Raw genomic sequence first — 23,392 nt, forward strand, 5'->3', positions numbered from 1 at the left:
CACATCTTCATGGCTTGTAAGGTTATAAAATATATATAGTGAAGAAACTCTTAACCTTTTCCTTGACCAAAATAAAACCAAGGAGACTGAGGCACTAAAAGTTGAATTGATACTTAGATTCAATTCTTTGCAGGTAAGCAGTAATTAATCTTAAGCAATAATAAAAGTTCAATAGATGTTTATATTTTATAGTATCTTATGGATCATGATCTAAAATATTATGTGTTCTTCTTATAAGATTTTCTGACACCTTTGAGACCACATGGTCAATATGATGAGGGTTGTAGTACACAACCTTCATGTAAATAATCCTTAAACCTTTAACAATTCATTTAACCTTTGGATTCTTCTAGCTAATATCCCATTTGATCTTTCTCCATTGCAAATATCTTTGATAAAAATGTATTCTTCAACTCATGATTAAGTGTGGATGTCTCCTTCGACCACCACTCTGATATTGTCAACTGTATTTTCAGCAACAAGGAGCTTACATACATCTTTGACTATACCAAGTACAACTAGTAAAACCTTGTTTTTCTATATTTTGTTATGTGCTAATCATGCATTATTATTTTTTGTTGGGTTGATTTTATACTCATGGACCTATTTTGTGCACTAATAAATACACCTACAGTTGATAGAACAACAAAGACCACTAATACTGAAGCTCAACCATTTCATGGAGCAACCCATGTGACTAGTACTGATTCATTTGCAAGGAACTTGTTGTTGAACAAGAAAACTATGTTTCTATTAAAATTATCAAAGCTTCTAGGTGCTTTAAAAAATTTATTATTTAAATTGCAATTGTAGTTTACTTATACATAATTCATTTTGGATTAATAATCCCATGGTGTTTTTGTAGGAAATGATGTTTTCTATGATACTCTTTTTGAAATGACATTGAAGCTATTTGGACCTACCATATGTAAAAGGTACATAGTTTCATATCATTGCTACAATATTTCTCTTCTCTTCCATTTATTATACTATATTAAAGTTATTGATCTAAATAATATATTTTTCCAAAAAAGGTGGAATGAATAGGGTCCTGAATTTAAAAACATCTCATTACATTTTTTGAGGACCTCTTTGAAAAAAAATAGTTTTGATAGTGCACTACATCTTAAAAGAGCATCCAAACATATAAAGATTGTGAGGGACCAATATAGAAGGGATCTAAAGGTTAACCCAAAGTACAAGTGTCCTCCTATGATTTTTCCAATGGACTGGAATGAAATAATGAAACATACAAAATAGAAAGAGCTACATGGTAGAGGAATTCAACTAGAAGATGGAAAAAGAAGGTATGTCATGATAGTATTAAGTAGAATGTAATCATGCACTAATTAGTAATCATTTTATTTATATAATCTAACATGTTTCAAACTTTTCATTGACTATAGGACACATCAAAAGCTACAAAAGGTTGGCCAACACAAACTTGGCTCTAGTGGCTATATGAATCTTTACTCCAACTTGAAAAAAAATCATACCGCATAAATTACCAGTTCCATATCCACTTGGAAACAACTACATACCTACATAAAATGGAGAAAAATTAGAATAAAATTGTGCATTAGGCTCACACTTGCACCCTCTCCCACACTTGTTGCATCCTTGATCCTTATACCCATGTATGTTCGTGTGCATTACCTTGTACTAGAGGACATATTGTTGTCTCAACCATTATCCCTACCTTTAAATCCTTTTCTTCATTCTTCTCTTACCTTGCCTTGGCTAAAACTTTCTCCTTCATGAGTGATTCTTGTTTCCCAAACATGACTATCTGTATTCCATGCTTTGTTGTATCATCACCATTCAAACAAGTTAGTTTAAACCTTTTCCCACCTTAATAAATAAGATATGTTTTTAGTTTAAACCTTTTCCCACCTTAATAAATAAGATATGTTTTCCTCTTCCCATAATATAGGATATTCCTATTAAATTTCCATGGTGTGATCCCAAAATAATGGGTTCCACTTTTTGACCAATTTTGACACTAAAATCAATATTTGTGAAAAAAAACCTCACATTTGAGTGACTAAATCTTTAAAACTATGAATAATTTCAAGATGACATAAACTAGTGATTTGTAGTACTATGTTCCTAATTTGTAACCCTTTTTTTTTCATTTTTAAAAATTATGTATGTCAATTCTTTCTTCTCCTCCAAAAAGTGGTACATGTTAAAATTCAATATTTTTAAAGAGTGACAGTCCGTTTGACACAACTTTTTTTTTAGAAAAGATAATGAGGTAATTCTTTGGCTGTTGGATTTATAACATTAATATCTAGAGAATGCATTTGGTTTAACTCAATTTGGTTGAATATTGTATAGTTTATGAAGTTTTGAAGTGACATCAATCGTAATTCAAACATACGTTCATTTTGACACAAATAACTTGAACTCAATTTATCATAAATCTAAATTTATTTTTTTGAATAGAAAGCTATCTCAATAACCTATTTCCCAGATATTTTTCAAAAAAACATTGACCTAATTTACTAATTTTCCTAAAGTGTCGAAGTCAGTTGATGTTCAATCAGTAATGAACCTATAATGAGTTAAACTCATATTTGAAAGTCTTAATGAATATAATATTTATCACAATTATAATCATTGGAAAGCTTGCTCCGAGCAACACAATTTGGCATTTTTTATTTTAGAGTAGGAGATGAATCATTTTCAATTTTGGGTGTCAAAAGAGCCAAAAAAAAATGCCAAAAGAAAGGGTCAAAAATTTATAATTTGACATGTTTGCTATGAACATGGTGTTCGTAGTGAATGTATTTTATGAGTTCTATGTTCGCAGCAAACATACAAAGCTAAGTTTTCCCTAGATATTAATTAACATGCCTAATAAATGTACAATATGTTTGTTGCAAAAACTATTATGATATATGTTCATTGTGAACATGCTCAATATGCTTGCGCAAACAAATGTTAAATGTGATTAGTGCATTTTGCAAAGTTTTTGGATTTTCTTCATCCCAAACAAGTGGAACCCATTATTGTGGGTTTACCCCCCAAGAGAAAATGGCAACCTCCTCCTTCACCATGACTAGTTATTTTTGACCCAACATGCCTTATAGGGTCTTGGATGAGATATCCTAACCAGATTTAACTTATCCACCATCTCATTAGACACTATGTTGTCTTGAGACCCTGTATATATATGACAACCTTGCATATATTATCCCCTCACTTACACAATGTCTCAAAAAACTTCCTTCTTTGATTGTCATCCTTAGGTGGCTACAAAAATTGTCTCCTTATCATTAGTTCTTCTCCATACTTAGGATCTACTACAAGGTGTGGCATAAAATCTCCTTAACTATTATCCTCTTGACCTATGTAATTCTTCCTCTCTCCCCCTTAAGAGTTGGTTGTTTGTTTCTCAAGACACCTACTTGTAGAATTCCCTACCTGGTTACACTTGTAACACCACTCTATGAACGCAACTCTACCACCACCAAATCTTCCTCCTCTTTTTCCTCTACCCTTGAAATTAGATCCTTTCCCTTGTTGTTGTTTTCTTTCATTCATTTGTTTGGAGGTATAGTCTCTTTCCCTTTAGAAGTAGTACCTTTACACCATATAGTTTTTTCTTGTCTTCTTTTCAACTTCTCCTCTATCATAATGACCATATCTTGTATGTTAAATATCAAACATCATAGATACCTAGAAACTTTGGAAACTTATCATTGTTAGAGAAAAAGGTTTATTTTATTTTATTAATTAAATTACCTTTTCTCCCTTCTTAAGATTTTACTTTATGCACTTTTTGTATTCTTATTTAATAATTAATTAGTAATTATTAAATAGAATTTACCTTTTAGGTTACCCTTTTTGGGTTTCAATCTCCTACTATAAGGATAGATATTTGTAAGTATCTTGGATCTTTTCTTTTTCTGAGAATATAATTTACATATTTTTAGAGCAATCCCTTGCCTCTTCTTGTCTTTTTCTTCTCTGTGACAGGTTTTCTACATGTAAGTATTCGAGGGCTTTGTGGATTTATTTTGCGTATTGCTCAAACCCTTCTTGGTATTAGAGCCAAATCTATTGTAGCTTGTTTAGTATTTGGATAAAAAAGAGAACAAAGGTTGATAGAAAGATCTGACATTTTTTGGGCATTTTTCCTTGATTTTTGAAGGTGCGACAATGACGATTTAGAAAAAATAATTACAAAGATGATTTTCAAATACTGATATCTCTCTCATATGTAATCCTTTTTCTAAGAAAGTTTTTTTTGTTTTGGGGTAGAATTTCATGATCTACACATTGGTGCAAGTCTTTTGTGATCTTTTCTTCTGATTTTTTCTGAAAATCACAAATCCTAATTTTGGCAACTTCAAAGGTTTCATTCAGGCACATATGGACACATATTTCAGTGCTATTTTTTTTAAGTGCATGATTTATTGTCTACTTTCCAGATCTAGTATCGGTTTGGAGTAATATTGAGTGGACATAGTACTTTCAACATTTGGTCATTTTTGGCCTACTAAAAATAGGCATTTGTGATTCATATCTGAAGCATTTTTCTCTTCTCTTATTTACCCATTCCTTCTAGCAGTTGGAGTTCAATTTTTGTATTGTGGGGGGTGTTTTGTATTATTGTTTCTGTTATTTACATTAGTAAACCAGAAATTTTTTCAAAAAAAATTCAACACCTTCTAAAATAATGGTTGAGACCTCTTCATCTCTAGAACTTCTAACCCCTCATAATTATCACACATGAAAGACCTTGATGACATAGCTTCTCCAGTCAAAATGCTTGTGGTCTTCTTTAGATGTAGTGCAACTAGTTTTACAGAGGCCTTTTGAGGTCATTATTGTCACAAAACTTTGCACGCTTGTCAAAAGTTTTTACCTAAGGACAACCTTGTGAAACATGGAAATGACCTCCAAGTGTGGGGACTTGTGCTTTGAGGTTGAATCTCTAGAGAAGGCCAGCTTCATTTGCTATCCAGATGCACCTAACTAAACTTGAGAGGAAAAGGGACAAGGAGATGCAAGAAAAAAATCTACCCAATCTATTCTAAGGAGGTGATGCACCAAAATAGAGTGTTCAAACCAATCTCTGCCCATACATGCACTATTGAACCATTATGACACCAAAATATATACACATCCAGACTTGTTTTAATCTAACAATAACATGAAGATCAAAAAACTCAGATAAATGATGCAAGAAAAATGAGATTCACTTATATATCATTCATAGGTCAAAAGAGATACAATCATGCAAGATTGCAGATATTTAGAATACACCAATGAGAGGCAAATAGTCCTTGCACTACACATCAATGGTTGAATGAGATAAGATAGAATGTCATATAATTCATAGGCAAAGGGGATTTATAGTGACAAGCCAGAGCAATGCCACAGAAACAGAGAGGGTCCGACCACTAAAAAGATTACAAAATTTTGCTTTATAAATCAGGCATAACTAAGATAATTTCTACCCTAAACCTAAACCCAACCACTACCATTTAATATTGTGGAGGAGAATCCTGCCAATCTAGAAGAAAATCTAATCATGGAACAACTCCAGATGCAACAATAACCAAAAATTAATGTATCTAGTTGTAAGAGATCAGAATTCAAAAGATTTGATCATAAAAGAAATAAAGAAGCATGGAGATTCATTGATGACATGGAACAATCCCCAAAGGATGTCGCTCAGTGTTAAAGGTTAATCTTTGCAACTTTCCACGGTAAAAACAAACAAATCTGCAATGCTATCAAAGAAAATGTGGGATGGGATAACACGCACATTAACCCACCACAAAAATATAGAGTTGACCCACGTGGAATCAATTTGATCTACCTAGTAAATGTATGGACTATTGATGTAGATCTTCATTTGAAATAAATGGTCTAGATGCTATAGAAATCTCCTCAACAAGTGAATAAAACCCAACCATAGATACATACTTTCCTTTATAACCACAGATGGCTAAGATGCACTCAAAATACCCACAAGATGCCCCAAGATCTAACAACCATCGTATCTTCACAATAGAAAAAGGAAGCAATTCAAAAATATGACCATCGTCTGATTGAAAGCAACCCAACAGAAGAAGAATCCACCACATGGCATGCAACAGTTGGTCGACACATTAAAATGGTTCACGCAAAATGTTAACTTGACATGAAAATGCGTGTTAAACTGCAACTCAACTTATGAAGAAAAAATGAGCCAACAAAGCAAGTTGTTTCTATGTCACATAAAAAAACTACCTTGCAACTTTTCATAGTGACATAGCAACCATGGTTAACATGCAATGATAACCCCAACAGAAATGTGCATTAACCCTCAACTTGGCACATGAAGAAAAAATGGGCCAACTTGATCAATGAAGGGATAGAACTATCTCGACACATGAAGGAACTACATTAATGTGAGATGTTAACCCGCAACTCGAAACAAGAAGGAATTGTGCTAGCTCAGCATATGAAGGAACTCGAGTTAACACGAGATGTTAACCCGACCAAGAAGCATGTTAACCCATATCAAAAGAATCTAGCCCATTGAAGATCTCTCAGATCAATTATCAATGATGGGTTGAATGGGTGCCAAAATGGCCAACATTCTTAACCCACAATCACCTGATTAGAAGTTAGATGCTAGTAGTTCAGTGATGCCCAAGTCTTTTTTTGATGCTTTAGAAATGAAATATGAGCCCATTGTTAGAGATATATTATAGTTGGATGGTAGTACTATCAAGATTGTGGGAATCCTTAGGAATGTGGAAGTAGCCCTACATGCATGCCCTTGTTGTATGGTAGTCCAAGATATATCAATTGCTAAAGTCAAGCCACACTTTGCCATCTATCTTTCAAGAGTTTGCACTACCCAAATAGGTGACTATATATCTTTAGATTGGTCATACATGTTTTCTAGAATGAGAAATGGAACCAAGGCTTCAATCAAAGTAGATCCTTTAGCCCTCCATAAAACTAAGTGCTATACCCCTAGCCCCATAAATATGAATTGCACCATCTATGAAGAAGAGGAAAGAGACATAGTAAATGAGCCTACTACTCCTCTAGCAGAGATACCTAATTTTCTCTTAGATGAATGGGCTAATGCATACCAATTTGATCCTATATTAGAAACTCTTAAGACAAGCCTTGGTACATATTGTATATCAAAAAAGGATGCTCTTGTCCCTAGCCTTATAAAGACCAAAGATGATATGAGTGAAATATGGAGCATGTACTTTTATGGATCAAGAAATAAAAATGGATCAGGGGCTAGTGTGATGTTGATTTCTCCTACATTAGAAAGGTACTACTTCTCCTTTAGGCTCTAATTCAGTTCTACTAATAATGTATCTGGGTATGAATCCTTCATTTAGGGTCTCCAACTTGCTCAAAAAAGAGGAATTCAAGCATTAAGTGTATATGGAGATACTGAGTAGGTGGTTAATCAAGTGAGAAATCAAAATATCACCAAGAATGGTTTGCTCAAGTCTTATAAACATAGAGTATGGGATTTACTTGAAAGTTTCAATGCATTTAATATTTAAAGCATCCCTAGAAAGAAGAATAGATATGCTAATAGACTTGCAGTAGTGGGTGCATCTTATGATGTGCCAAAGAACCTTGAAGCTAAAAAGAAGCAACGAATTAGAGTGGTGGTTAGGCCTACTGTTCATGATAACAATTTCAATTGGCAAGTGTTTGAATCTGATGAACAAATTGTAAGTTTCTTCTATAATGAAGTAGAATTTTCAGATAGAAATCAGTCAAGACTACAAGATCAATATCATGATCAGATCATTAATATCAATTCCAATAAGTTGCCTAGGGTCCTTATTACCTTAGAGAGTGTCTTCAATCCTGATGACCAAGCAAGAGATAGAGGCATGAACCTTGGTACAAGCAAAGATGATCATACACCAGTCACGATTTCTGATGGAAAATCTTTAAACATGGGAAAGGTATGTTCTAAAATTGAGCAAGAAAGTTTTGTTCATCTATGTCAAGAATTTAATTATGTATTTGCTTGGACATATGATGATTTGAAAGGTTTTGACCCAAGTATGTTTCAACATACCATAGATTTAATTGATAATGTCAAACCAGTAAGATAGAGATAGAGGCCAGTGAATCCTAAAATTGAGCCCTTAATGAGAAAAGAGCTATCCAAATTCATTGAGACCAACATAATTTTCTCTATCAAGCACTCATCATGAGTAGCAAACCTTGTCCCTGTTAGGAAGAAGAATGGAGAAATTAGATTGTGTGTGGACTTTAGCGACCTTAACCAAGCTTCCCTTAAGGATCATCATCCCCTCCCTTCCATGGAACAAATATTATCTAAGGTTAGCAGTTTTGAAAGGTTATCATTTCTTGATGGATTCTATGTTTATAACCAAGTGCTAATCAAAGAGGCCAATAGATACAAGACTGCATTCACCACAAAGTGGGCCACCTATGCTTACAGTAAAATTCCCTTTGGATTAACTAATGCAAGTGTGACTTTCTAGAAGGCAATGGAGATGACCTTCAAGAATATGATTGAAAAAAATGTATTGGTCTATCTTGATGATATTACAATATACTCTAGGAGCATGATAGATCATTTTGGCCATCTTAGACAGGTATTTGTAAGATGTAGAGAATTTGGTGTGTCCTTAAATCCAAGTAAGTGTGTGTTTGCCACTAATAAAGGAAAATTGTTAGGACACATTTTATCTAAGGATGGTCTAACCATTTATCCATAAAGAACAAAGGCAATACTTACTCTCTCTCTTACTAAACATAAGAAAGGACTACAAATTTTTCTTGGTAGGATAAATTTTGTGAGAAGATTTATTCCTAATCTAGCTACCATGGTGAAAGCCCTTACAACTATGCTCAAGAAGAACATGGTCTTTTCATGGACCAACGAAGGGAAAGAAAGTTTTGAAGAGATCAAGGCAGCCATAGCCTCAACCCCTACTCTCATTAATCCAAATTTTGAAAAGGATTTCATTCTTTATACTTTACATGGTGAGTTAAGCATTTCTATTGTTTTGACTAAAGCAAATCATAAAAATGAAGAACAGACCATAGCCTTCTTTGGTAAAGGGCTTTAAGAGTATGAAGATAAATATAGCTATGTAGAGAAGCAAGCTCTTGTAGTTATACGAGCTTTGAAGAAGTTAAAACAGCTTCTGTCACACAACAAGATCCATTTGCTAGTACCTCATGCAAGTGTGAAGGATTTTCTTTTGAGAAAAGACATTAGTGAGAAGAGAGCTAGATAGGTCACTAAGGTGATGGAATATGATGTTGACATCTAGATCACCAAGTTGGTAAGAGGGAAAGGATTGTGGAAATAGATGATCTCATCTTTGCAAGAGGCAAGAAATAATAACCCAAGGAATTGGATGGATGATATGTTGACCTTCTTGTCAGGCAACAGATATCCTCAAGGATTGGATAGAGCTAAAATAAGATAGTACAGGTTGCAATCAATTCCTTATGCCATAGTTGATGGTATCCTTTTCAAGAGAGATTTCAATGGAGCCCTATTAAGATGCATTGATATAGACCAAGCTAAAAGAATAATCAAAAAGCTCCATGATGGTCCTGATGGTGGTCATTTTTCTACAAGAACAACTACCATGAAGATAATGAGAACTAGTTACTACTTGCCATCCTTGTTCCATGATTGTCATAGACATGTGAGAAGATGTGAAAAATGTGCTTTCTTGTCTAGTAAACAAAAGATTGTAGCTTTTCCTCTCCACTCTATTCAGGCTGATCAACCTTTTTCTCAATGGGGATTAGATTTAATAGGCCCCATCAATCCTCCTTCTAGCCCTGGTCATAAATGGATTTAGTTGCTACAGATTACTTCACTAGATGGATAGAGGCAATTGCATTAAAGGATGCCACAATATCTTCAGTTGTTGAATTCCTTGATGGAATTGTAACTAGATTTGGTGCCCCTTCAATTGTTATTTTAGATAATGAAAAGTCTTTTGTTGGATCTCATATTTGTGCATGGCTAGTTGATCATAATATCTACTTGAACATGTCCTCCAACAACTATCCTCAGGGCAATGGATTAGTTGAGTCATCCAACAAAAATCTAATCAAGATTATGAAAAGGATTATAGAAGATGACCAGGGGTGTTGGCATCAGAAGTTAAAAATAGCACTATGGGCCGACAGAATAAAACCTAAAGAGCCATAGGAAATTCCCCTTTCATGTTGATATATGGTAGAGAAGCTAGGCTTCCTATTTCAATGGAATTTCGTGCTCTTGAACTAGCTCATCAATTGGAACTAACTGAAGATAATGCTATGACTATAAGAATGGTAGAATTGATGGAATTAGAAGAGAAAAGAAATTAGGCCATGCAAACCTTGGGAGCACATCAACAACAGGTGAAGAGTTCCTTTGATAGGAAGGCTAAGTTTAGAATTTTTAGAGAGGGTGATCTTGTGCTGAAATGGCATGTTAATAGGGCAAAACTAGGGAGGCACTCAAAATTTGATGCAATATGGAGTTGTCCCTATGTGGTTATCAATTGTAAACAAGCTATTGCTTTCTAGTTAGGTAGGCCTAATGGTGAAATTTTTCCTATTCCAGTCAATGGAATATATCTCAAACCATACTTCTGATGAAGGTTAAATTTTCATGTACATAAGTAGTTTAGTCTTCTTTTTGTTTGTTCCTACTTTCCAAGAAGTGCAAGAGCACATTTTTCTCCTTTTTTTGGAGTTATTTTGAGATTTTTGGAGCTCCCCAAAGTTTTTTGTCCCTAGTTGGTTGTAGATTTTTTTCTGGTTGCAAGTGGGATAACACGTCTTAAGGCCACTAGTCTATGCTTAGTAGGAAAGCATCCCCTTTGAGTCACCAAGAATGTTGGTCATTTTGGCCCCAATTTAGCCCATCATTGATAATCAATTTGAGAGATCTTCAATGGGTTAGATTCTTTTGATATGGGTTAACACACTTCTTGGTCAGGTTAACATCTTGTGTTAACTTGGGTTCCTTCATATGTCAAGCTAGCACAATTGCTTCATGTGCCAAGTTGTGGGTTAACATCTCATGTTAATGCAGTTCCTTCATGTGCTAAGCTAGTTCTGTCCCTTCATTGACCAAATTGGCCCATTTTTCCTTCATGTACCAAGTTGTGGGTTAACGCGCATTTATGTTGGGGTTAACATTGCACGTTAACCATGGTCGCTATGTCGCTATGAAAAGTTGCAAGGTAGTTTTTTTATGTGACATAGCAACCACTTGCTAAGTTGGCTCATTTTTTCTACATGAGCCAAGTTACAGGTTAACACATGTTTTTGCATTAGGTTAACATTCTATGTGAACCATTTTAATGTGCCAACCAACTGTTGCATGCCACGTGGAGGATTCTTCTTATGTTGGGTTTCTTTCAATCAGATAGTGGTTGTATTTTCTCATTGCTTCCTTTCATTCTTGCAAAGATATGATGGCCATTAGATCTTTGGGCATCTTGTGGGTATTTTGAGTGCATCTCCGCCATCTGTGGTTATAAAGGAAAATATGCATCTACGATTGGGTTTTATTCACTTGTTGAGGAGATTTCCGCAGCATCTAGATCATTCATTTCAAATGAAGATCTACATCAATGGTCCATACATTTTTTGGATAGATCAAATTGACTCCATGCAGGTCAACTTCATATTTTCACAGCATGTTAATGTGTGTGTTATCCCATCCCGCATTTTCTTTGATAGCATTGCATATTTTTTTGTTGCGACCGTGGCAAGTTGTAAAGATTGATCTTTAATGCTGAGAAATATCCTTTGGGGATTGTTCCACATCATCAATGCATCTCCATGCTTCTTTATTTCTTTTATGATCAAATCTTTTGGATTCTAATCTCTTACAGCTAGATACATTGATTTTTGGTTATGGTTGCATCTGGAGTTGTTCCATGATTAGATCTTCTTCCAAATTTGTATGATTCTCCTCCATAATCTTAAATGATAGTGGTTGGGTTTAGGTTTAGGGAAAAAAAATATCTTAGTTATGCTTGATCTATAAAGGAAAATTTGGTAATCTTTTTAGTGGTTAGACCCTCTCTGTTTCTGTGCCATTGATGTGTAGTGCAAGGATTGTTTTCTTCTCCTTGGTGTATTGTAAATATCTACAATCTTGCATGACTGTATCTCTTTTGACCTATGAATATTATATAAGTGAATCTCATTTTCCTTGCATTATTTATCTGGTTTTTATGATTTGCATGTGGTTGTTAGATTAAAACAAGTCTAGATGTGTATATCTTTTGGTGTCATAATGGTTTAATAGTGCATGTATGGGTGGATATTGCTTTGAACACTCTATTTTGGTGCATTATCTCCTTAGAATAGATTGGGTTAGTTTTTTTCCTTGCATCTCCTTCTCCATTTTCCTCTCAAGTATAGTTAGGTGCATCTGGATAGCAAAGGAAGTTGGTCTTCTCTAGAGATTCGACCTCAAAGTGCAAGTCCCACACTTGGAGGTTGTTTCTATGTTTCACAAGGTTTTCCTTAGGTAAAAATTTTGGACAAGGGTACAAACTTTTGTGACAATAGTTTTTTGGTAGCCCATGAATCAATCATGCAATTGTGGACTAGCTTATCCCCTATAATTAGAGAAACATAAAATGGAGGATTCTTTTTTCTACCTCCTTTGATGGTTGTATTAAACTTGTGGCACTTTCTTCTCTTGGTGGTTGATTCTTTGGTTCAATGTTCTCCAATTCCTACTACAACAACCTCTTTTGCATGAGTATAGTAGCAATAGCATCCCATATGGAAATATTCACATTTTTCTTCTTCATTTGATCCACTGCATTGAATGGTGCATTGGGTGCTTTGGTAGAAAATTTGGAAACTACATTTGTAGGAAGTCGAGATGGAATAACTTGAGGATTGCTCACATCTTTTTTGTTATTATTTTTTGTTTTCTATTGAAAGGTATTTGATTTATCATTTTTTTCTTGCACATGAGGTATTGTATTTATAGTTGAGGTCTGATTAAGAGGGGGAGGGGTAGCATTATCAATAATTCTTCTCTTGCTCCTAGTATTGTCAACAATGGAATCCCAGTTTACATTACAATATTCCTCCACTTGATAATTCATAAAAGAAAAATCCCTCAGTTGTTGCAAATAGGAAGCATGAGTAGGCTAAGGATCATTATATTTCTATCCAACATATGGATCTGGTCTGGTCAATACTAGGTGTGCTTCTGCCTCTTGGCACATGCAGCGACTGCATGGATATTTGCATGAGGGAAAAAAGTCTTGTTCTTTAGCAAGATTATTTTGGGAACCAATGCCCTCACTGGATTTGAGTTTGCATTTTTTGCAACAGTATTGCTAATAAGCCTATTATAAGTAGAGTTTTGAAAAGAAGGTTGGGGAGGTCTAAAACTTTGATCTTGTTGCCTTTCCATAGTCACCATCTTGTCACCCATTTTCTAGACTACTATGAGATTTTCCTAGAACTTCCTTCCTTGATTTTTTGATTCCTTACCAAATCTTAGAGCTCTAATCTTGCAACTTCTTTTCTAGATTAGAACTTTGATCTTGCAACTTTTTGTCCATATTTTGCATCATGGCCTTGATCTTAGCTACTTCATTGGAGGATGTAGAAGCTATTGGAGCTATAGCAAGAGGTTTTTTGGTGGAAGTAGTAGTGATAGGGGCTACTGGAGGCCTATGATTAGGGATCTCTAGAAAGAAGGGCATAGGAGGCCTTGGACCTAATTTTCCTCCTTGTATCAATATATTCTTTGTCTTGATGGAAATTTCATAGGCATTAGGTAAGGTGTCTTCTCCCGTAGATTGTAGATTGGTAGCGATATCACTATTAAAGGCTTTGAGGTAATACAAAAAAGCATTTCCAAGAGAAGGTTTAACTGTAGTGGGTATTCTCTTTTGGAATCTATAATTGAAATTGGTCATATATTCATTAGGGGCTCTCTTGATAGTTGTTAACTATGCCAAGAGTGATAGATGATCACTCTTATCTTCAAAGTGCTTACATAATTTGGCTTCCAACCCATCCCAATTAAAAATAGAGTTATGAGCCAAACCTCTATACCATTGCAAGCCCTTCCCTTTTAAGGATGATGCTAAAAGCCTAACAACAACATCATCTTCTATAATACCATGTATATTGTAGACATTTGAAACTTATTGGATATGTTCTAAGGGAGAAATGGAAGTTTCACCAGTAAATTTAGGTATACTTTTGAGGGATGATACTAGTATATCATGTCTTTGATTCAATAGGAGAGGACTTCCACCATTAAAGGTGGCAAAAGCATGAGCTCTAGGCTCTTCCATATGAAAAAATGGTCTATTTATATGAGAAGATGACAACCTAGGCTAAGATATAACAATAGGAGGAGTAGAGATGGATCTTTTCGGTGTATTTGTTACTGTTGTACTCCCTAATTGGTGATAAAGATACTCTAGTCTTTCTTCTTCTAGGATTCAAAAATGAAAGCTCTTGGTACTGAAAATTACCTCTAGAAGATGCCCTTGTTTCAACTTTGGGCATGAATCACTACAACTCAGTTTGAACCTGATGTGAAGGGTGTAGAGTCATCAAATGCTTTGTGGAATGAACCTTTTGAAGGCCTACAATACTAAGAGTAGCACTATCTTCTCAGCATTAATCTTGCAATCTTTTGTTGACACCAGTGAACTTGAAATCTTTTGAATATTGTCCCACCGGGCATGCCAAAAATTGTTGTCATAAAAGTTTCCACCCTTGTCCAAGGTTTTTACCCAAGGACAACCTTGTGAAACATGAAAATGACCTCCAAGTGTGGGACTTGCACTTTGAGGTCGAATCTCTAGAGAAGGTCAACTTCCTTTGCTATCTAGATGCACCTAACTATACTTGAGAAGAAAAGGGAGAAGGAGATGCAAGAAACAAAATCTACCCAATCTATTTTAAGGAGGCGGTGCACCAAAATAGAGTGTTCAAACCAATCTCTACCCATACATGCATTATTGAACCATTATGACACCAAAAGATATACACATCCAAACTTGTTCTAATCTAAGAACCACATGCAGATCAGAAAACCTAGATAAATGATGCAAGGAAAATGAGATTCACTTATATATCATTCATAAGTCAAAAGAGATACAGTCATGCAAGATTGCAAATAGTTATAATACACCAATGAGAGGAAAATAGTCCTTGCACTATACATCAATGGCTGAAGGAGATAAGGTAGAATGTCATATAGTTCAGAGGAAAAGGAGATTTATAGTGACAAGCTAGAGCAATGCCATAGAAATAGAGAGGATTCGACCACTAAAAAGATTACAAAATTTATCTTTATAAGCATAACTAAGATATTTTCTACCCTAAACCTGAACCCAGCCACAACCATTTAAGATTGTGGAGGATAATCCTACAAATCTAGAAGAAAATCTAATCATGGAACAACTCTAGATGTAACAATAACCAAAAATCAATGTATCCAGCCATAAGAGATCAGAATCCAAAAGATTTGATCATAAAAACAATAAAGAAGAATGGAGATGCATTGATGATGTGGAACAATCCCCAAAGGATTTTGCTTAGCATTAAAGATCAATCTTTGCAAATTGCCATAGTCACAACAAATAAATCTGCAATGTTGTCAAAGAAAAAGTGGGATGGGATAACATGCACATTAACCTGCCACAAAAATATAGAGTTGACCAATGTGGAATCAATTTGATCTACCCAAAAAATGTGTGGACCATTGATGTAGATCTTCATTTGAAATGAACAGTCCAGATGCTGTAGAAATCTCATCAACAAGTGAATAAAACCCAACCGTAGATGCATATTTTCCTTTTTAACCATGGATGGCTGAGATGCACTCAAAATACCCACAAGATTCCCCAAGATCTAATGGTCATCATATCTTTGCAAGAGAAAAAGGAAGCAATGCAAAAATACGACCACCGTCTGATTGAAAGCAACCCAACATAAGAAGAATCCACCATGTGGCATGCAATAATTAGCAAGCACATTAAAATGATTCATGCAGAATGTTAACTCGATGCAAAAATGTGTGTTAACCCACAACTCAACTCATGAAGAGAAAATGAGCCAACTCGAAAAGTGGTCGCTATGTCACATAAAAAAACTACCTTGCAACTTTTCATAGTGACATAGCAACCATGGTTAACACGCAATGTTAACCCTAGAAGAAATGTGTGTTAACCTGTAACTTGGCACATGAAGGAAAAATGGACCAGCTTGGTCAATAAAGGGATATAACTAGCTTGGCATGTAAAGGGACTGTGTTAACATGATATGTTAACCCACAACTTGGCACATGAAGGAATTGTGCTAGCTTGGCATATGAAGGAACCCAAGTTAACACTATATGTTAACCTAATTGAGAAGCATGTTAACCCATATCAAAAGAATCCAACCCATTGAAGATCTCTCAAATCAATTATCAATGATAGTCTAAATGGGGGCCAAAATGGAAAATAGTCATGTAACATAGAAACAAGATCAATAAGGAAATAGGATTGATTTCCTTATAGGTCTATGATAGTCTGTAGTTTCATCTTGATGGGTCCAATATCCCTCTAGCTATGTGAACCAAGCTTGAAGGCTTGTTTGGTATAGTGAATTAGTTTAGGGCACTTTAGATTAAGGCACAACTTACCTCACTTATATAGGATTCTTTTATGTCCATTCAAGACTTCTTGATGAAATTCAAACATCTGAGATCTTTATTGTAGGGTTGTGGGAAGATGAAGATTGAGACTGATTATATCTACCTGATTATTTCTAAGGTTCATGGAAACTTTTAGATTTTTCCTTCTACCTTCTATTCCACCAAAGATGCTTTGAGTAATATATTTACCATGCCATCCTTTGAGGTTTTTTGTGATCAATTGACTTGAGAGAAAGCTAAGCTATCTCAGTTAGATTCTCTCATAGGATCATAGAGTCATGCATTTGTAGCTCGTCCATCTTTAGGAATGAAGGAGAAGACTTAGAAATCTCATTCTATAGAGTCTTAGATTGATTTCAGCACTCACAGTTCATCAAGGTCACCTCCTCTTAAAGGGGGTAAATCAAAGCCAAAAAGAATAAAATGTTCTTGTTATAATAAGCCTAATCATGATTAGTCACATTGCTATGAGAATAAGTTAGATGGCTATGCCAAATAGGTTTTAGATTTGACAGCTCTCCTTCAAAAGAGAAACATTGGTATTCCTTCTACTTCTTACAGACCTTCTTCATCATCATTTTTCCAATTAGATGGTAAAGATATAGGAAAGGGTCATGCACTATGTGCAAGTACTATTCCTCATTCTTCTAGATGGTTACTAGATTTAGGTGCTTCACACCATATGGCATCTTCTCAAGATTTTTTCTCTTCTTTTGAGGCTTCTCCTACTCCACACATTTTTATGAGAAATAATATGATTATGACTATATGCGGGAAAGGTTCTATTGAAATTGATGATGGTACATTTCATGATGTACTTTGTGTTCCATCTTTGTAATCTAACCTTCTGATAGTTGAGTTTTCATAGGATTTAGTGCACATCAGAGATAGTGATACATGCAATATTATTTATATAGGGACTATTGATCATGCTTCCCTCTTATATTTCTTCTCACATTTTGGTCCACCATTTCCACTATCGAAGACTCCCTCTCTTTTTTCACAAGAGTCTACTAAGATGAAGTCAAGTCACTTGAACTTATGTGTTGTTCCTGAGACTAGTGTTGCAACTTCTACACCTCCACGTCCTATTTAGATTCCATCTCTTGTATAGGATTTCTCTTCAGCATTGCCTACTATTGCAGCTCCATTCATCAAGAAACATATTTTAGTTGTTGAGGATATATCAGAGGGGACACATCTCCTCTCATATGACAGATCCAACACACTTGTTATTCCACATTCATTGGAGATTCTATTTCAGGATTCTCATACTTTCTCCTTTGAGCATCAGCTAGGACTTCTAGCTACACCTTACATACATCAGTTTTATCATCCTTGTCCACTACCTTTGTTTCCTTCATATTGGAGCCACATTGGTATATTCATCGACACAAGAGTTTTACCATTCTAGGGGGGCTATGGAGTCTCAAGCTTCTATCATGGAGGATTTCATTATACTTATGATCTTGGGAGATTCTCTTGAGATGTTTCACTTGTGCATTCTTTTCTATCTCCTTTTGGAGTAGAGTTTTTCCCACTGGGTTTTCTCTATTTATCTATTTCATAGAGATTTGGTTGTGATTGGGTACCTTATCAGGCCTTTTTGTTGGGACCCAAGTTCATTTTCAACATTGTATTGTAGTTTCCTTGCTCTTTCTACATTTTTTGTAGCTCCATTGCTTCTCATCTTAAGGCACGGGGGGGTGTGTGTTAGAGAAAAAGGTTAATTTAATTTCACTAATTAAATTACTTTTTCTCCCTTCTTGAGATTTTAATTTATGCACCTTTTGTATTCTCATTTAATAATTAATTACTAATTATTAAAAAATATTTACCTTTTAGGTTACCCTTTTATCTTTTAGGTTACCCTTTTTGAGTTTTGATCTCTTACTATAAGGATAGATCATTTGTAAGTATCTTGGATCTTTTCTTTTTTTGAGAATACAATTTGCATATTTTTAGAGCAAACCGTTGCCTCTTATTGTATTTTTCTTCTCCGTGACAAATTTTCTACATGCAGGTATTCAAGGGCTTCATGAATTTGTTTTGCATATTGCTCAAATCCTTCAATCATCACAACATTAATTTGAATGTTTCTTGATTAGATTATATCAATCTTTCTACCAATATTTTCATATTCACATTCTACAATCCACCATCAAAATGAACAAAAGAGAGAAGAAAATAATTAATCTAACTAAAATCTTTTCAAGCTATATGGAAACGTTTAAATGAATGTTTAATGACAAATAGAGATATGATAAAAGGTTTAATTGTGTATTAATAAATAAGACATATCCATGGAAGGTAGTACAATGTACAAAAGTATAGACCAAATGATTGCTTACAAAAAATCCCTAAATACTTGGGCAAATTAGGAAAATTCACAAGTGGATTTCAAGAAATTAATGGTATTTTTCAACACTATGGCACCTTGCCATTCAAGGTTGGTCATCTTATATAATATTTATTTCTAATTTTACTCAACAAGTTTTAAATTTTCATTATCATGCATTGTAGTAAATCACACTGCATTGTTCAGAGTTATTATTTATTAATGACAAAATTTCTATCATACTTTGATTGCATGAAACTTCTTTCCATGAATTTTTTCCATCATACACCATGATCTATCATTAGAATAAAGAAAGTATAGTAGTAGACAAAGAGAAGATCATAAAGTATGATTCATAACATTGGTAGAAATAATTCACACAATCAAGCCCTAAAATGTCTTTCATGATTAATTTCAATCTAAACATGTCCACTTGAACTCTAGTTAACATAATTGGCATGATTTTAATACAAGTGTGAGAAAGATACTAAACCTTTACAGAGCACATCTGCATACAATTCCCATTACCATTTTAGGTGTCAATACTAAAACAAGTTATGAACAACACAAGTTTTCCTCTTGTTTTGTTGAATATAATACAAATTTTCTAGGTACGCAAGGATGTAGATCCCTCTAAATATGGTATTAGTAGTGGTAATGGAGACTACAGCCATTGGTGCAACCCAAGTATAGTTGATATTTGGAATGAACTTTTGTATTCTTATGTAAATTAGGGAAGGTATCAAAGATAGACTTAATTTCATGTGAAAGATAAGGTCTAGGAGTTAGAGTGGTGATCAATAGTTTAGATGCATCATATTTAGTATATTTATACTCTTTTAATAAAAATTAAGTTGAAAGATATAAAATATTAATTTTGGGTAATCATCATTGTACTAAAAACTTTAAAGTCACAAGTATTTGTGTAAGGTTGTCAAAAAAATTGGACATTAAGTCAATAAGTCAATATGGTCTCCTCACCTATTACAAAATGTCAAAAGGAAAATATGGTTGTAGGAGAGGCTAAGGATTTTATTACCACACAATAACAGTGAGAATGAGAAAGTTGAAACAATACAAACAACCAAGAGTTAGGGACCTTATTAACCACACTATAGAGAAATGAACCTTGAGGTTAGTGATTGCTTACAATTGATCCACTATTATCATCACCATCCTTGATAAAGGAGTGGTATCCACTATATCTATATTTAATAAAACTTTAGTTGAACTTTATAGGCAACAAGCTAACAAAACTGAATTTGAAGTTGTATGTTGAGTTGGATTTTGATTTGGAAGATTTGTTTGATTATAGTGGAAGTTGATTGGATCCTCAACATATCCTTTTAATACTTGACTAGATATACATTTTGTGATGAGATATTTAGGTAGATATAATGGTTTATTAATGGTCAAGGTAGATACAATGGGTTATTGCAATTGAACGGCACAACACATTTTGGTATGAGATATTTAGGGAATGATGAAATGATGTTGTAGGGAATTGTGGGTTTTGACTGGGCAAGAGATAGGAAGAGGACATCAAGATATTTCTTTAGAATATGACTTGTTCGACATTGATATGCCACTTAGTGTAGGTGTAGTTCAACTTTTATAAGTTTTGTTTTAGATAAACTAGTAAATACTAAATGCCTGCTTATTTTTTGGACATTGACACAAGGTAATTATTGATATTCATTTTTTTCATGTAATCTTGAAATAATAGTAGTGCTTGATATGAAGTTTCAAATGTTCTTAGTTAAGTCCAGTATTGGCAGGACCATGAGAATGATGATGCAAGGGAGGAGGCAGAAGATGTTGATGATGAGATGGCAAACATTGAAACTCTTAATTATGATGACATAGATAGTGTTTCAAAGCTATAGAAGAAAAAATGATATATTTATATCATGCAAGTATGTGTAGAACAAATACAAAATATATGAAAAGAAAATAAATATATAGTCATTGAAAACTAAATAACTCCCACAATATTGCAAATTTGGCTTAACCATTTGAAACTAGAGTTGGCATAATAATTTCCCAAGTGAGAAAATCATTTTATAAAAATAATTAGGGTTTTTCTCTATGACTCAAAAATTGCTAAAATAGAAAAACTCAAACAACTGAGTCTAAATCATGTTTCCATACCAAATTGAAGGCACTGAGCTTTGTGAAAGTTGAACCATCAAAAAGATATATCTCCCCAATGCATGAATTGACCCCTTATCTTTCTCTACTAACCTATAAGGGTCCATTGATAGGATAATCAATAGCTATAATGATGTTCTTAGCTAGAAGGGGAGATTACATTCTCTACATAATCTATATAATTGGATGTTAATTTCATAGAGGCTTCTTATGATCAATAACATTATGCCCTTATCACATGCTATTTTTTTCTATTGCCTCATTTCTCTCTTCTGAGATAACACTTTAGCATTGGGTATGTTGTGTTGGAGGGAACACTCTTTTTTAATTAATCTTTGACAAATACTTTTAACTCTCTTACTAAGACACTAAATATGTATTAAGTATGTGTTACACTTTCTCCCTCTATAGTTTTGGGAGGTTTTATGTTACGAGGCATAAGCAACTATATTATTTACTTCCTAAACTTTGATGACTCCACTTCTTACATTGGGTACTCTACTTTTTCTCCCATTCTTGTATTGGCACCTCTAAGCCTTTTCATGGGAATGTGGTTTTGATGTTAGGGAATAAGTCTTGGAATCAACCTCTTAAATATGAGGGTTTTCCCTCCAAATTTCATCAATGTTTCTCTATTGGTCACCTAGCTACATATTGACCTTGTTGGTTGTACAATAACTACTACATAGTATGATTCTAATGATGATTACTTGTTTATCCATGTTCAAAATTCTCCATAATATTACCCCTCTAAATGTGATGACATCCCTCTTTCTTTTGGTGCAACTCTATTGATTCCTTCAAACCCTATTGTGGAAACTTCAAACTTATCCTTGTAGTCCAATATTCCCCTAGCTTTTGACTAGGTATAACTCATGTGGTAGTTGGTCACCTTTTACCTTGTGATTTTTTAGCCCTCCCCTCTTATTGTGATACTTTTTTCTAGGGAAATCCACCTTTAAGTCCCTTCATTCTAAGAATGTGGATTCTAATATCTCCTAGACTGTTGTAGGTATAGAGAAAGATCTTCCTAAGCATTTGATGAAAAATCATGATCAAGTGTTAGGTGTCAAGACTACCTAGTATAGCCTTGGTATTTTCTAAGTGGGAGATAAAGGGTCTTAGCTCCTCCATTCAAGAGTTGCAATTTCTAGTAAGTTGTTTGCAGTTGTTCCTCTTATTTAGTTGTATTGTTTCTCTATTGTATCTAACCTCATTGGGCATGTTTTTTCTTACTTTATGGCATATTTATAAATGGTTGGACCCTTTTCCTTATTTTTTCTAAGTGGTCTCTTTTTATTCAATGGTAAAGGCATCAATCCACCCAATCGATAGATTAAAAATCTTTTTATTCAATGGTAAAGGCATCAACCCACCCAATCAGTAGATTAAAAATCAAGAAGCAATTTCATGATAAAGTTGGGTTGTCTAATTAGAGGGGTTATTAGGGATAATCAAAGGCTTGGTAGAAAGGGGCTCTTTCTTCTAGAGGATATGCAAGATAACAAAGTAGAATGGACTAAAAATGTAGAAATCTTGAACATTAGCTTTGCATGCCCTTGTAAAACATTAATTATGGAAGAATATTATTTTGTGGCAATTTAGGTTCTATCTAAAAGGTTATTCTTCAATTGGTAAGAAAATTTATCAATAATTGACACTAATTGAGGCCTTATTAACCTGTATTATTCGAGGAGCATGAGTTTCTCTCACTACTATTAGGAATGCAATAAAGTAGAAAATCTCCTCACCAACCATGAAATGGGCATTGACCCTATTGTTGAGTTTTTTGTTATATATTATGAATGTTTAGGATGTTATAGATAAGATTTTTCTTTTTGAGATATTTATATACATTAGATAAGAATGTTTAGGATCTCAAGAATGTAGAAAACTCACTACCACCTAAAGATAAATATCCAAACTAATCACCGACCAAGCTACCATCAATTATTACTTTGGATATTTATCTTTGAGTAAAAAAATTAAACAAAACATGTTGATTGAAAGTTTGACCAATGCTGGCAAGCATTGGTTGAACATTTGACCAAGGCTGGTTGAAATTTTGACCAAGTTTGGTTGAACTTTTGACCAATGCATCGATAGGATGTCATCATGGGTTTTTCATCCTATTTAATTGAGGCTCAGCATTGGTCAAAATTTTTACAAAATTGGTTGAATTTTTGACTAGCGTAGCGACCAGGATGTCATCGTGGTTT

This window comes from Cupressus sempervirens, chromosome 9 (genome assembly GCF_028749045.1).
Source record: "Cupressus sempervirens isolate cs-2001-9-10 chromosome 9, ASM2874904v1, whole genome shotgun sequence".
Taxonomy (NCBI): domain Eukaryota; kingdom Viridiplantae; phylum Streptophyta; class Pinopsida; order Cupressales; family Cupressaceae; genus Cupressus; species Cupressus sempervirens.